The following is a 15,479-nucleotide window of genomic DNA, read 5'->3' on the forward strand; positions in this document are numbered from 1 at the left end:
ACAATAAGGCTGAGATCACCGCTGCCTCAATGTAATGCAAAGGTGAAGGCCTTTATGACAGACAGTTTGGAAATGAATGCAGCCCCATCTTGTCAGCATCAGAGCAGAGCCAGCTCCAGATGTCTCCAAAAAGGAGCTGCTGCTGGCCAGAGCCGAGGCAGGGAGTGCTGCTGGGTGGGCTTCGGGGGAGCAGATTTAAGGAAGGGGGGAAAATACTGCTGTGCAACAGCAGCTGGGAGAGAGGATTGTGAAAGCGTGAGAGAAGCAGCCCTGCAGCCCCCCAGGTGAGCGCCGCAGGAGGGCAGGAGGTGCTGCAGGCAGGCAGCAGCAGTTCCCCTGCGGGCTGTGCAGGGAGAGGCCCCCGGTGGAGCAGGCTGTCCCCCTGCAGCCCATGGGTCCCCCATGGAGCAGATCTCCACGCTGCAGCCCCCCCATGGGTGGAGGAGCCCCCGGTGGAGCAGGTGGATGTGGCCTGGAGGAGGCTGCGGCCCATGGAGAGCCCCCGCAGGAGCAGGCCCCGGGCCGGAGCTGCAGCCCGTGGAGAGGAGCCCACGTGGAGCAGGGGCAGAGAGGGACCGAGAAGGAGTGGTGGAGATGAAGTGCTACAGACTGACCACAACCCCCAGTCCAGTCCCCCTGTTCCCCTGCGCTGCACGGGGGGAGGAGCTGGAAGAGCTCAGATGGGGGGAAGGAAGGTGTTTTTGGTTTCTTTCCTTTGGTTCTCACTTGTCTAGCCAGGTAGCAGTAGTAGTTAGGCAGGAAATCTTACTGTCTCCCTATGCTGAGTCTGCTTTGCCCATCACGATCCTTGTTGAGCGATCTCCCTGTCCTTGTCTCAACCCTTGAGCCCTTTGCATCGTATTTTCTCTCCCTTTCTCTTTGAGGAGGGGGAGGGAGAGAGTGGCCGTGATGGAGCTCGGCTGCCCACCCACCGAAAAGCACTGCAGCTGCAAAGTACTGGAAAAGTTTTCAGAAGCAACAAGGTGTTTAACAAGGACACGTATAGTTTCCTTTTTCAGGCTTCCTAAATAATTGGGCTTATTTCATATTCCCAACTCGGAGGAGGAGAATTGTTGATTTCACTTTCTTTTTTCTTCCTTGGAAATCAAAGGTGAACAGCTCTAAAAGGAAGGGGAACATATCAGAAGCAAGCTTTTTTTGGCTTGTAATCCTTTCTTAAGGAAAAGATTTCTCACACACCTTCCCCAGATGTAGGGGGGCAGAGAATAATTTTGGAACTACTCCAATTAAAGTCAGCTTGGGGAGAGTGGTACTTCTCTACTTGTTTCTGAGACATTCGCATTAGCAACAGAGAGTGTTGTGTTGCCGCTGCCAGGGGCCTACGGTGATGACTTCAGAAACAGAATTGAATGATGTCACTGTGACACCTTGGTAACAGCTGCCTCTGAGCAAGTTTAGCGAGGAGGGACAGAGAAGTGTGCTGGATGAAACCACGTGAGGACTTGTGGATCCCACGTTGAGGTGCATCGAGAGGGCCCACCCTTCTGTAAGTGTTTGGATGCTTCATTTTAGATTTCTGTAGTTTGTGTAAAGTCCTTTCACAAGCATGAAGTTTGGTACTTTGGCTCAGGGATGTAGCTGCACAGAGTGACAGGTGCAACATGTGGCTGAGGGCCTCTGCACGTTCTCTCTTTCCCACACACGATCAAGAAAGAAGGGTAGACAAATAAGAGTGTGCTGTGGTCCTGCCATAGACCTCAAGTACTACAGCATAAACAAGAGACTTAAAAGTAGCCCATCACATTAAACTTCAGGACAGCAATGCACTTCATCAGCTGGGCTGGCCTGTTGAGTGGAGTGTCTCAGGATGGAGTGTATGAAGATGCACTCCATCTGCTTTCAGATTAGCACTTGCAGTGAGCAAGCTGCCTGGCCTTAACATTTTTCATTTCATTTTTCACCCGACTTTTGCTGGTTCTTCTTGGTCTAGAAAAAAAAAAAAAAAAAAAAAAAAGTGAACTCAGATCAAAATAGAAGGATTTCCTTTTCATTAATTCCATGTTCTTAACTTGACAGGTTTGGTTATTGACGTGGAAGGGACATATCTGGCCTGACTGCAACACCCATGCTCGCAGTGTGGGACAGTTCTCATAAAGGTGATTCCGTGTAGTTTCTGGAAACGAAGACATCAGATGGCAAAGGTAATCTCCCAAATTTTTTTATTTTTTTTATTTTTTTTTGTGCTAATGCAGGAAAGGCAAGTAAGAGTAAAAGTAAGAGTCCAGATAGTGTAAGAAGCAGCAGCTGTGAAGGAAACTTCCTTCTGGCTGATATGGCTCCATATCTAGTTGTGGAGGTCATAGTGCAGGTGGAAGCATGTTCTCGTCCAAATACTTAGCTCTCTGTTTTCACAACAGGTCGAGCAGCAGAATGTCTTTGAAACAACTGTGCCTATGACCAAGTTCATGCATCGTGCTAGACAAGGTAAAAGCTCTGGACAAGCAAAGGGGAGGGCTGGATGGGCATGCAATACGATCACTTCAATCTTCTCTCTCTAAGAAACCTTACTGAGAAAACAAAACAGAACAGAACAAATGAAACAAAACTCTCCAGACAGCTCTGGTGTTGCTGTAGGATGGAATACAATTGTTTTCCTTACAACCCCCCAGTTATTTCCATGTCTGTTCTGGACCTTGGGATCTCTTTTGGGAGCTACATTACGCAGAGCAATACAATAAGGCTGAGATCACCGCTGCCTCAATGTAATGCAAAGGTGAAGGCCTTTATGACAGACAGTTTGGAAATGAATGCAGCCCCATCTTGTCAGCATCAGAGCAGAGCCAGCTCCAGATGTCTCCAAAAAGGAGCTGCTGCTGGCCAGAGCCGAGGCAGGGAGTGCTGCTGGGTGGGCTTCGGGGGAGCAGATTTAAGGAAGGGGGGAAAATACTGCTGTGCAACAGCAGCTGGGAGAGAGGATTGTGAAAGCGTGAGAGAAGCAGCCCTGCAGCCCCCCAGGTGAGCGCCGCAGGAGGGCAGGAGGTGCTGCAGGCAGGCAGCAGCAGTTCCCCTGCGGGCTGTGCAGGGAGAGGCCCCCGGTGGAGCAGGCTGTCCCCCTGCAGCCCATGGGTCCCCCATGGAGCAGATCTCCACGCTGCAGCCCCCCCATGGGTGGAGGAGCCCCCGGTGGAGCAGGTGGATGTGGCCTGGAGGAGGCTGCGGCCCATGGAGAGCATTGCTTGTTGAAAAAGCTAAGAATTGTTCATAACTTATTACAAAAACAGAAATTTAACACGAGCTGGAGCTTCTGAAGGTTAGACTTACATGTAATTGGTGAGTAGCCCCCTGTAAGCTGTGCAAGGACAGCAGCTACCAGCAGCTGGTAGCACAAGCAACTGCCAGCTTAAGCAGCTCTGCAGCCAGGTGGAATGAACAACAGTGGGTGACAACCTTGTTTCAAGTTGTCCTTTCCAGTGGTCAAACCTCCTCAAAATTCCTCACAGTATATTTGGTTTAAAAGAAACGAAGCACAGAACCAGGAAGAAATTCAGTGTCATTCTACTTTACGGATCGCAAATCAGACCCTTGTTTTGAAGGAAAACATAATAAAATAAAATTAAAATAAAATAAAATAAAATAAAATAAAATAAAATAAAATAAAATAAAATAAAATAAAATAAAATAAAATAAAATAAAATACTAAGCTATTTCTCCACCATAAAATATATTATTGTTTTCTGAAAGAAAGAAACTACAAACACCTTGGTCTTAGATTCAACTGACAGAAATGCTTGAGTTACTCATAATGTTTCACTTCATTGTAGATATGACTGGAAACCAGAGACAAGACTGGTAAAATCATTCCTAGAACTCTGTGTTGTTTTCCTTCAGGTACCTTGTCTCTCAAGTCGGTGAGGGCTGGGACAGAATGAGATTGGAAAAGTCAAGTGTAGTATTCATTGTTACAGAAGTAGTTGTCCTGTATCTTCTATGGCAAAAGAATTTTCCTGAATAAATATATAAATAAATAGATAAAATTCCCCTGGCAAAGATTGGAAGCTGACACTTACCTGAAAGTTACCAAAGCAACTTCCTCCCGGCAAGGTAACATAGCTCACAAATGGTGGGCCCAGGGAGCTCAGTGATTCATACACAATGATGCCTTCGCTTGGGAATATGGCCTTCTGCTTCTGTTTGCTTTCCCAGAACTCCTGCAATATTGCTACGACATTCACTGTCAAAGACATAAAAATGCTGAATGTAGGATGCATACATGTCCTTGATCTTAGTGTTTTCTGTGTTACACAAGAAATGCAGACATATGAGCTTGATACATTTATTATTGATAATAAAATGTCTGTGATTATCTCTGCTGGTGTGAAAAATATGATTTTGTGGCAATTTTGGACTTTCTGGGATTGCAGGCTACTGTAGTACATAAATTGCAGGTCAGCAATATTGTACTATTAAGTCAATGTGTTGGAACTTTGATATCACAGCAGCCATTAAGCTGCTCACTTTCAAACATGAGAAAATGTTATACTCAGATTCCTCTTTTCCATTCTCAAAAAAAACAAAACAAAAACACATGGTCATGCAAGGAAAGCAGCTGACTTTTAATGCAAAACTTTATGAAGTAGCTGGAAAAAAAGGTGTTGTATATTATGATGATAATAGTTGCAGGCTAATGTGAAAATAGAAATGTGAAAACCAGAAATCCAATTGACATCATGACTATTGAGCCAGTACTCCAAAGTTTTACGTTCTGTGTTGGGGTTTTCTCAACACTTTTCAGCTTGGACTCAAAAAGAATTTTAGTATAGTTTATCTAGACTCCTTTTACAGAGCCATGTGTAGCTTAGAGATAATTTTCTTTCTTTCTGGGCATCGTTCAGCAGGTGGTGAGCAATTGCATTGTGCATCACTTGTTTTGTACACATTAGTGGTATTAATACTCTTATCATCATTATTATTATTTTCCTTTTTTTTCTTCTTCTTTTTTTTTTTTTTTTCCTCTCTCCAAATAAACTGTCTTTATCTCAACCTACAGGCTTTCTTTCCTTTTTTTTTTTTTTTTTTTTTCTTTTTCCTGATTCTCTCCCCTATCCCACAGAGGGAGGGAGGAGGGTAAGCAAATGGCTGCATGGTGCTTAGCTGCCTGATAGGTTAAACCACAACACTATGCAAAAACAAACAAATGAACAAACAAACAAAAAAAAAACAGCTGTGTATGATGTTCATCATTTCTCACTTGAAAATTTAAATTCAGAAGGTAAGAAGTATGTTTCTTAATTTGGACCTTCCAGTGGAAGTATGGAAGCCCTAGGCAGCAGTATGGGTCCTTCAGAGTACTGATACCGGTTCAGTATCAAGTATTAGTGCATACAGGAATCAGTGGCAGAGATAATTTTCCTCATACATGTATAATTTTCCTCTTTCTTCATCTCGTCTGACCTTGTTAGTAGTGGAATAATGTAGAAGTGATCCATTTTGAGACAGTGTCACCCTGGTGGTAGCTCACATGCAATCTATGGACAGGGCATTGCTCTGTTTGCTGCAGGGTGAGCAATGTGAGCTCCAATATTGTCACCGCCTGTTTCCTGACTTCTGGCAGCTGCACTGCTCTCACAGACAACAGCTTTTCTTGGCATTTAGCCATGACAAGGGGAGACACACAGAGTGTGGTCATCACCAGTTCCCTTTTTGCTGTGCTCAAGCCATGAGGAAGTGCGGGTGGCGTGGTCTGAGCTCTGGGGAGGCGAGGCAGGGTGTTTGGAGCACACTGCTGTCTGCCACTGGATGGTGTCACGGATGCAGCAGCAGTGTTGGCTCCTACCAGTTCTGGCATTGTGGGCATTTAAAGCTGCAGAACTCTCATGGCATTGGAATATTGCTTCACCGTAAAGAAGAAAGCTATCTGAATAAATTTTGTATTTGTAACAGGAAACATGTTGGGATAACCACTGTCTCAGTGCAGCTGTGAGAAAAAACTGAAATATTGAGGAACTCTTAACCACAGAAACTGACTTCTGCTTTTCTAAATGATGATGAATGTGGGAGAAAAACTGGTCTACTAGCCAGGGAAACTGCTACCAGTATGGACTCCAAATGGTAATCCACCTTCAGAAACTGGTCTCTGGCTGAATACCTCACTGATGTAAACATCTGAGTGTTTTTTTTTTTCTTCTTTTTTTTCTTTTTTATGAGACCTTCTGCTCCACAGAGCATGCACACATTGGGTAACAATCTAATTTTAAACCCATTAAGTGAAAACTGATATTTGAACATAAAATTCATGAATGTAAAATTTCCAAGTTTAAACATGACAATTCAGTAGGAGCTGTTGCTTCAGTGTGAGAATGGTATTGGTGACATTCAGTCCTTTACTGGTATTGAAATAGATAGCAACAGAAAGTATCAGCTTTAAGAATATCACTGATTTAGGATGTTTCCATAAAGTGCTTTGGTTTTTGAAACAACTGTTGTCCAAGAGTGCAGTCCTTAAAAACAATAATGCAAAGTCCACAGGAATAATGAATTTGGTGGTGTAGGTAACCCACAGTACTCTTTCTGGTCTCATCATTCAGCCTGTATGATACAACTTTTGGTAAAACAATAAATAAATAAATTTTAATAAAGCTTGATTTCTCCCACATCATGATGAGATCGATTATTCTGTAGGTAATAAACTGCTGAGTCTTCTAAGAAGATGTACAATGCAATTGGCAAAGCTGCACAGGGAAATCCCAAGCATGATCATTTTTTGTCCAGTCCAAGTCCCTAGATTTTAGTATCCTATGCCCCTCATTGATGGAGGGGAAACTACCCATAAATATCATGCGTGCTTTTGCTTACCAAGAGGAAATTATACTGGTATAGTGGTCTATAAAAGAAACAGGTATTTAAACTGTTTAGTACCAATGATAGCAATAAGTGACCTAAATTGCTGTGTGTCTGATCCTTGCTTCTCTTCTGTTGTTAGTTTTACAGAAATTAAGAGTTCAGAGTGTAAAATTTCTGTTTTAATTTCCATTCTTGTTCATGAGTCCTTTCGATGGTAATTCAGCATTTAGACAGCCTGCATCTCTCACTTGGCTGAAAGTTTCCACTCTGAAAACTAATATTCAAAAGACTTTTTAGAGCTATAGAGAGGTATCTACTTTCACTGCAATACACCAACAGAAATATATTTCCCTTCTTTTCCTGAAATCCTGAAACATGCCTTAAGCTGTCTCAAATTTTACAGATAAAGCAATATTTTACCAGAGGACTAGTAAGCAGTGAGTAGCTGCTACAGATTAAACTAATACGTGTATGACTAACACAGAAACAGTAGCTGAGCAGCATCATTTTTATTCTGTTTAGAATTTCTGTCAAATGAAAGCTATGTGCCTATCCCACAGTGCAGCTGGATATCTCTGTAATTAAGTAATTAAAAGTGCCTGGGTTTGTACTGAATTGGATAAACATAAAACCTGGCTTAGCTGTGAGGATGGTAGCAGGAAATACTTGGTGGTATGTATGTAGTGGCAGCATCAAATTATCACTGCAGTTTTTGCTGTGATTTTTTCAATCCTAGCCAAAACTAGCACCTCAAAACAGTGATGAACATGAAGATGCATCAGGTTAAACTACAGAATGCAGCCATGATATCAAAGCCTCAAACTTTTTTTTCCCTAAGAATTCTTTATGTTTTGATTTAATTAATTTTATTTTACTCAACTGTTTAGCTTGAATCAGTATGTTTATCATCATTAAATTAAAACAGCATATCAATCTCAAATATATAATTAAAACAATTTCAGCTAAACTTGTAAAAATTCGGTGTGTGTGAAAACAGTTCTCTACTAAAAAAAAAAAAAAAAAAAAAAGATTTTATTTATGCCTAACAGCCACTACAGCCACTATTATTTTTTTTTTCCTTCATTATGTATCACATGGATTTGTAGTAGTTTAGGAAGATGTGAAAAATGTATACATATGATCAGATGCACAATCAAATATACTAAGTTACTATTCTAAGGTAGTAACTAATGATTACTAATATGATGATTACTAATGTTGTATTAAGATCTCTCAATATTCATTTTTCCTGCAATCACATGCATTGTTTGCCTTCATTTCTAAACATTCTAGGCAGAATGTTGTTCAGTCTCTATGCTGTATATCAGTATTTGGCATCCAACTGGCTTAAGTCTAAAAATGCAGTATGGAAAACAATGAGAATTTTCAGAAGTACATAAATGAAACAACAAGATTCATGGTTTAATGCAGCAAAATACTGTAATTTACGTCTCATTTTGAAAGGACATTCTCATTGTAATTGACTTTCGTATTTTGAAAGATGCCTATGATGTGGTTGAGTTTTTAAGATAATGCTTATAGTATTTGTATGCAACGACAAACAATTTTCTTCAGGATTAAATCATCCATGCTTTAAAACAATTTATTTTGTACACTGTCAGTTGCTGAATTAGTTAACAGTATTGATTTTGTTGTAGGCAATGCCAAGACCCCATTCAGACAATATTTTATCCACTTTATACCTCAGATCTTTCTCAGTTAGAGTTTCATAGTAGTACGTGCATCACCAAGTTCAAGAGCAAGAATTCCATATACCCTCCTTTAGTACTCTCCCATCTGTGAATATTAATGGTTCCACAACAGTCTATTTGATGCTGGCTGTAATGCCTAGTTACGAGGTGAGAAGATGATTTTTCTTCTCTACTTTGCTTCTTACTCAGCTGGAAAAGCCTCTTGCCCAGGGGCTGAGCATTGTACCAAATGAAGCTGTCCCCAAGTGCAAATCCTGGTAGAGTTCTTGAAGTTTTCCTAGACTCTAAGGACTTTTTATTATTTATTTATTTATATATATATATATTTGAATTTAGGACAGGCTGCGAGTTCTGTGGAACAACAAATATGTGGGTTATACAGCTGCATTTACCCTAAATGAACCCTGAGCTCTTTTGAGAGTTCAGAAATACAGTTTGATGTGAACTGTGTTTGAAAGAGGATTAAATGATAACACATTTATTATAACACAACATTGTTTTCCAGACAATTTCTCACCTTTCAGTAGCAACTGTCTTGCCTCTGCTCAAGGAAGTCTGTGAGTCAAATTAAATATCATTCTAAGTGGGAAACAGAACTCTCCAACTTGGATTATGTCAGTAAGTTTGCATTGCATTGATGCCAGAAGAAAAATAGCACCAGGTTTCTGTGAATTACTGCTAAAAATACTGGCTAGGCATTCACCTCAACCAAGGCAAACAAACAATGCCATAAACAGGAGGCTGGCCAACTGGGAGGGGGGTGTTTTGGCCAAGACTGGAAGGGCAAATCGGAGTGGGAGCCAAGTGACTCTGCCACTGAAGTGGAATGGAGTCATATACTTGACAACGTCTCACTGCTGAGAGAGTGGAGTATAAAGAACACACACACAAGATAACCACCTACTTTGTCATTTTAAAACTTAAAACAGCTGTTTCTAAAAGTCCTTTTAACTGCCTTCGTGGATTTAATTTAATACGTGAATGCAGAAGAAAAATACAAGCTTTTTGAATGAAAGAAATATGTAATATGAAATCTATTAAAGAAGATTCTTCAGTGAGAGGCTAGTAAAGTTCCCTTACATGTCTTAAATCAAGCCATGGCACATAATCAGTAAAACTATATCGTTTAAACAAAGTTCATAAGTTACAAGTGCACCCTTCCCCAGCTGCAGCCTATTAAGGCTTGTAACTTAATGCATACATCTTAGGGAAGCTGTTAAATTGGGCTCAGGCTAGCAAAGAGATACTGTTTAAATCTCTAGAAAAAAAAAAAAAAAGGCAGCAACTGGAGTGGGATCCAGCTGTTTTGAGGGAAGGTTTTATTGCTTCTCTTTTGATTTATTTTGCATATTTTTAAACATATAAATAATAGCTTTAGGAAAAAAAAGGTACAAATGTGAGTAGGCAATATCAATTAATTTTCCCATGATCTTACTATGCATTTATCATATATATTATGTTATGTATTAGCATGTTAGCAGTGATTTTGTTAGGATATTCTGGTCCATATGCTATACTATTCTGTTCTCCATGTTTATGTACAAAAATAAAAAGCCCCATATCCTTACTAAACCTAATGAAATTAGGTATATTGTTAAATATATATAAAAACATTATTAAGTATCATGTACTGGGACACCAACAATATGCTGAGAGGACTTCAGGGGCATTTTTCCTTCTCCATGATGGATTTGGATGCTATATGAGTGAGCTGATCTAGCAGTGGACTACTAGGTGATTCTGTCTAAAACCCTTAAAAAGCACAAAAAGTAGCAAGATGTTGTTTCAGGAAAAGAAGATCTGATTGTGGGGTGAGATTCCACTTGTGAGAAGCAACATCTTTAATTGGCAATGACTACCTTAAATCCAGCACTGACTGACAGTTCCTAGACTTCAAGGATTTGGAAAAAGAACAAAATAAAATTAAATAAATGAACTGGATGGCCTCCTCAAGAGCCATTCTGAACGTGTTACCAAGTAAAGGAAGAAAGAAGAAGATGTTGGAGGCAAGCAGCTCAGAGAATGGTGTAGGCTTTGTGAACCATTGGTATGTTTGTAGTCACAGCAGATTTAGATGCAGCTAGGGAAAGGAAGGGTAGAGACTGGGAGGGTTTCACTGACACCACCGTTGGACTGAGGCAAAAAGTCAATCCCTGCAGCGTTATGAATTGAGTAAGCAGGTTATCACTTGGAACAGAATGAGTAAACATACTAAAGTCAGGTGTTTTTAAGCTGATAGTCTGAAGACAACTGTTAATCATTGCCGAACAGCTTGGCTTGGTCTACATTCTTATGTAGCATTACATGGGAAAATGATAAGAACTTTGGTATAATTTCAGCATCTGAATATAGCAATAAAGAATTATAAATTGGTCAATCTCTTGTGATAATCAGAAGTATAACTGATTCGCACAGGAATAGTATAGTAATAATAACATTAATCTAGAAAGGAAAAGACTGTTTGTTTGATAAAACTTTTAATCTTGTAATATTTCTCCAAGGCAACTGACTTACTCTGGCTATAGTGCACTTCAATTTAACAGCTTGTATCAGAGAGCTAGTATGGTACCCACTGACAAATCTATTTCAATGTTAAATGAAGAAAAGTGAGCTGGGCTGATTCTACCAAAAATTATGGGCAGATCCCCATAAGTTAACATACTTTCTTATTAAAAACTCTACAGTCTAACCTGTCCATCTATTGCTGACCTGAAATCTTTGCTGGCAAAACGTGCAAAGGAAAATGTGCGATTTGTTGCTACCAGTAAAAAGAAATGGAGACACAGTGCTGTTCAGCTGATGTAAAATCACTTTGCTAAATGTTCACAAACCAACCAAGTAGCAATCCAGCTAGGAACCATAAATTCAAGTCAGGGCTTAAAAAGACTTTCTGGAAGTACTTAGCTTTTTTCCAAGCTTTATCGTAACTCCTACCTGATACCATAATATTTTTTGATATGAAAACGAAGTCGTAATAAGGTCAGCATATGGATTAGACCAGTGCTGGGGTTAATTAGGTCTGCATGGTAGAAAGCATTATCTTTTTATCATGTTATCTGGGATGGAAGCTACATACAGCGCACAGTTCAGGCAAACACACACACCAAAAAGCAAACACTCTTGCAGTAGCATGAGTTGAGCACTGGGCTCCTTCTTCTTGCCTTCCTCCTCCATGTCTTTGCCTGTCCCATTCTTGCTGGAGCTGCCAGCCCCTCTGCAGCCCACTGTTCCCCGTCCCCCATCGGTGGGCTGGTGACAGGCCTGCACCACGGGGCCTTGCTCAGACCCCTGCTCTCTGCCAAAGATTGTCTACCACTATAAGGATAAAGCATTCTCATGGCAGGGAGGAACTTGTGAGAAACAGATTATCCCTGCTGTCTTGTTGCCAGGGCACCTAGCCATGATCTTGCATCTTTCCCAAATCCCATCATCTCTGCCTCTGCTGGGCAGATGCTAGCCCAGAAGGAGCACTGCTGCAGCAGGCACAGCACCACTCACTGTATTTGCTCCTGCAAGCTGCACCCAGGAGGGCAGGGACTTTTGAACATCTTGTCTCTCCCTGCTGCTGTTGAAGAAAGCCCTCTGTGAGACATTCCCAACAGAACAAAGTGTTGGGACAGTGCAAGCCAAGACCTCTAGGTTGGAATGGGAACAAAAAGTGTATGTGGTGCTGAGCAGTGATGAGCAGACTTGCTCTGACATCTTGCCCTAGCAAAACTCAGTCCTGTTGACATACTGAGTCACACCACATTGTGAAAAGGGTAGATGCTGCTGCAACAAAGTAGATCCTGAATGGACTTCATTCTTACTTTGTTCTTTCCAATAAGGTCTGAAAGTAATGCGTTTGTAAGAGATGTGGACGTGGTCCCATGGGGAAACATGAGACACTATGTTCTTTCTAGTCTAATACTTGCTTGCTGTATTTAAATCTGATTAAAAGTCAGAGATGGACACCACCTAGATCTAAAGATGACTTTTTGCTGAAGATAAAAAGAATGCATGTAAATTCTCATCTGACTTACAGACAAAGCACTATGAATGTCTGTCACCAGTCAGAATTAGTGGCACACACTCACAGCAACTTCAAGCCTGTATAGGTTAAATTTATATTAGAATGCCTTCAAAATTCTTTTCATACCTCAGAAAATCTAAAGTAGAAAAAAAAAAAAACTACTCGAATCCACTCGCACTTTTGTTTCTATTTAATCATCTCTCCCTCCCTTAGATCTGTGGGTGGTCACAAATGCATTGTCCAAGCAGCTTGTACGTACACTTTCAATAAAAGCCTTGTCAGTAGACCTGCAGGAACTGGTTACCAGTGGAAACTTATGAAAGGGAATGCCCCTCTCCTTGAGCCCACCCCCCACACTGCACCCCGATCAAATTCTTTGTTCCTGTGATGTGTGTACATTCACAGACTGCTCCACGAGGTCCCAAGACTGCAACAGTAATACAAACCTACCCAGCAGCATACAAACCTCCTGCAGGATGGCCTGAGAAACAGATGTCAGACTCCTAAGCTCTGGGACAGATCCTTATGCTACATTCACACAAGAGTAGCATCCTTCTACAAGAGTAAATCCAACTTAGTTCCAGGGAACTACTGGGTCAGCCTCTGACTTTTCAGTGTGGCTATGAGCATAAGAATCTGGCAAGTGGAGTTGTTTAATGCAGATGTACATGGGTTTTTCCCCTAGGTCCATCACTAGCCATGTCTTTAAGTCTTTATTCCTTTTACAGCAAGTTTAGAAGGCAACAGTTGACTGTATGAGACTGATTTTATTAACTCTAACAGCTGTTGACAAAAGAATGAAGTGGAGATTAAATAAATGTCTCTGCAGTGTGCCTCAGGTCACACGGGAGATTACAATTAGAAGTGAATGTTAAATAAATAAATAAATAAAACTCCCTTCTAAAAATCTAACATTGTTCCAGCATTGTTTGCATGTTAAATGATTGACTAGGTGATTCAGACTGAAATGACACCCAGCAAAATACTAATTTTACAATCAAATTTTTTATGTAGGATCGGATTTGGGGGCATGACATCAAGAGATCTCATTCACCTGTGAAGAAAACTGAGAACAATGGAATTTAACTATTGTTTCATTTGATCTGTTGAAGAGGGTTTTTTCCATTGTATGAAATCTGTGGATGTATTTTCTAAGAAATTACTAATTAAATAGCACTTTGTTCCATGCATAGCCCCACTCAAATCATAAATTCAAATTTAAATACTCTTATTTCTGTGATGTGAGTTGCATTGAACTCTGTTTCAAGGGATGCATCAGGCCAGTTTATTATGTGCCATCTACTGAAAGGTACTTCAGAACATTTCACAAGGGATAGTTTGTAAAATGAGAGAGAAAGAGAGAATAAATAAGTGTTTTGGCCAGGTTTAAAAAGTGCATCCATAGTCAAGTCTGATATGGGGGGGGGGGAGAGAAATCACATTCCATATACTTGCAGGAAAACATCTTATGTTTTAAGATTGCAATATTTGATATTTTGCAGTACTACAGTCAAGAAAGGTAATTTATAGGACAAACTAACCACAGAAAGAGAGTTGGCATAAAGTTTTCCAAAATTGTCAAGCAGTAAAGTTTTTACCATGTTATTAGAATGTAATTAAATATCCTAGGTAAAAGTTGTGAATCAGTTTTCTGAAATGCAAACTTAAAAAATAAGCAGCAACACTGCCTTCAAATAGGCAAGATAAAATAATGATAGTTTGTGGTATGCACACGAATACATGTACAAGCATGTTAATTACTTCTCTCTCTTAATTTGTTGGGTACAACAGACATTTGAATTAAATACACTCACTATCAGGGAAATAAAATCATTATCTTTGGTACTTACAGTCTTTAAAAACCAGGGCAGGGTCTCGATGAGGCAGAACTTGGGCAATTACAAGTTGCAGAGACTCCAAGGTTCTGTCCATCTCTGCTCTGCTTTTCCAGAAAGCAGCCACAAGCTGCCCTCATGCCTGAGTCAGGCAAGTCCTGTACCAACTTTCCGCAGCTCATTGATGCGCTGGATTCCTGAGGAATCTCCCCACGTCTCCCAATCAGGCATTGCCTCAAACCCCACGACCCTCCGCAGGGTCCACCTCCCCGGACTGCTTATCTTTGCTGTATGCTGAGCTAATTAGCTGCAAAGGCAGGCTGACAGGCGCATTCCTACTCCTTCCTTCTGTTAAACACACCCACCTACAGGCCAGGGAGAGAAGCTAATCACCAGAAAGAAGTTTGTTTCATCGGTTTATTGGCGATGTGCTGAGGCAAAGACCTCTCTGGTTCATACCAAATGAATAAAGAGACTCTCTTGCTCACCCAAACCCTCAAATTATGGAAAAGATTGCAAATATAAGGAAATACTTATGTAAAGCTATACTAAACGTGATAGCCTGAAAGCAGCATGCAGGCTCTTGTTTAAAAACAACAAATTCGATAAAAAGTATGGTGTTTTTTTTTTTTTTTTTCTTCCTGTAACTATGTAACTGGAGAAGAAGGATATTAATGGCAAATAGAAAATTAATCCGATTAGCAAAATTAAACTTGTGATATATTAGGTTAACCCAATTTGAATCTGGTTTCCTGAAAAGCAGTTTCCTTACTCCCTATACAATAAATGTATTAAAATACCAGTGAATTAAACTGTTTACATCTAAAAGGACCTGTGGGATATGCAGAGGTCTGAAGAGGCACTCCAATCAAGGCAAACACAGATGCAGTGGCAAAAGCTTGAAGCACGAATGTAAATACATTGCTGTCACACACATTTGTGTAAGAGTCATAAACTGTACAAAATAGTTGCTTTGCTCAGCTTACTTTTATTTCAATTCCAGTAAAGTCTTCTTTTTGATTTGGAAAAAATCCCAAAGTAAGGATGTGTGTTCTTTAATTACTGTACAGTCTTTCCCAAAGAAAAATTATTTTTTTCTTTTTTTCTTTTTAAAGATGC

At 40.4% G+C, this 15,479-nt stretch overlaps 1 pseudogene; it reads right to left on the minus strand.

Annotated features, from left to right (window-relative positions):
* LOC137848904 (kinesin-like protein KIF27) overlaps positions 1-14,746 on the minus strand; it is a 96,113-nt pseudogene extending 81,367 nt beyond the window's left edge.
* Between the last annotated feature and the right edge of the window lie 733 nt (positions 14,747-15,479).

This window comes from Anas acuta, unplaced genomic scaffold (genome assembly GCF_963932015.1).
Source record: "Anas acuta unplaced genomic scaffold, bAnaAcu1.1 SCAFFOLD_137, whole genome shotgun sequence".
NCBI lineage: Eukaryota > Metazoa > Chordata > Aves > Anseriformes > Anatidae > Anas > Anas acuta.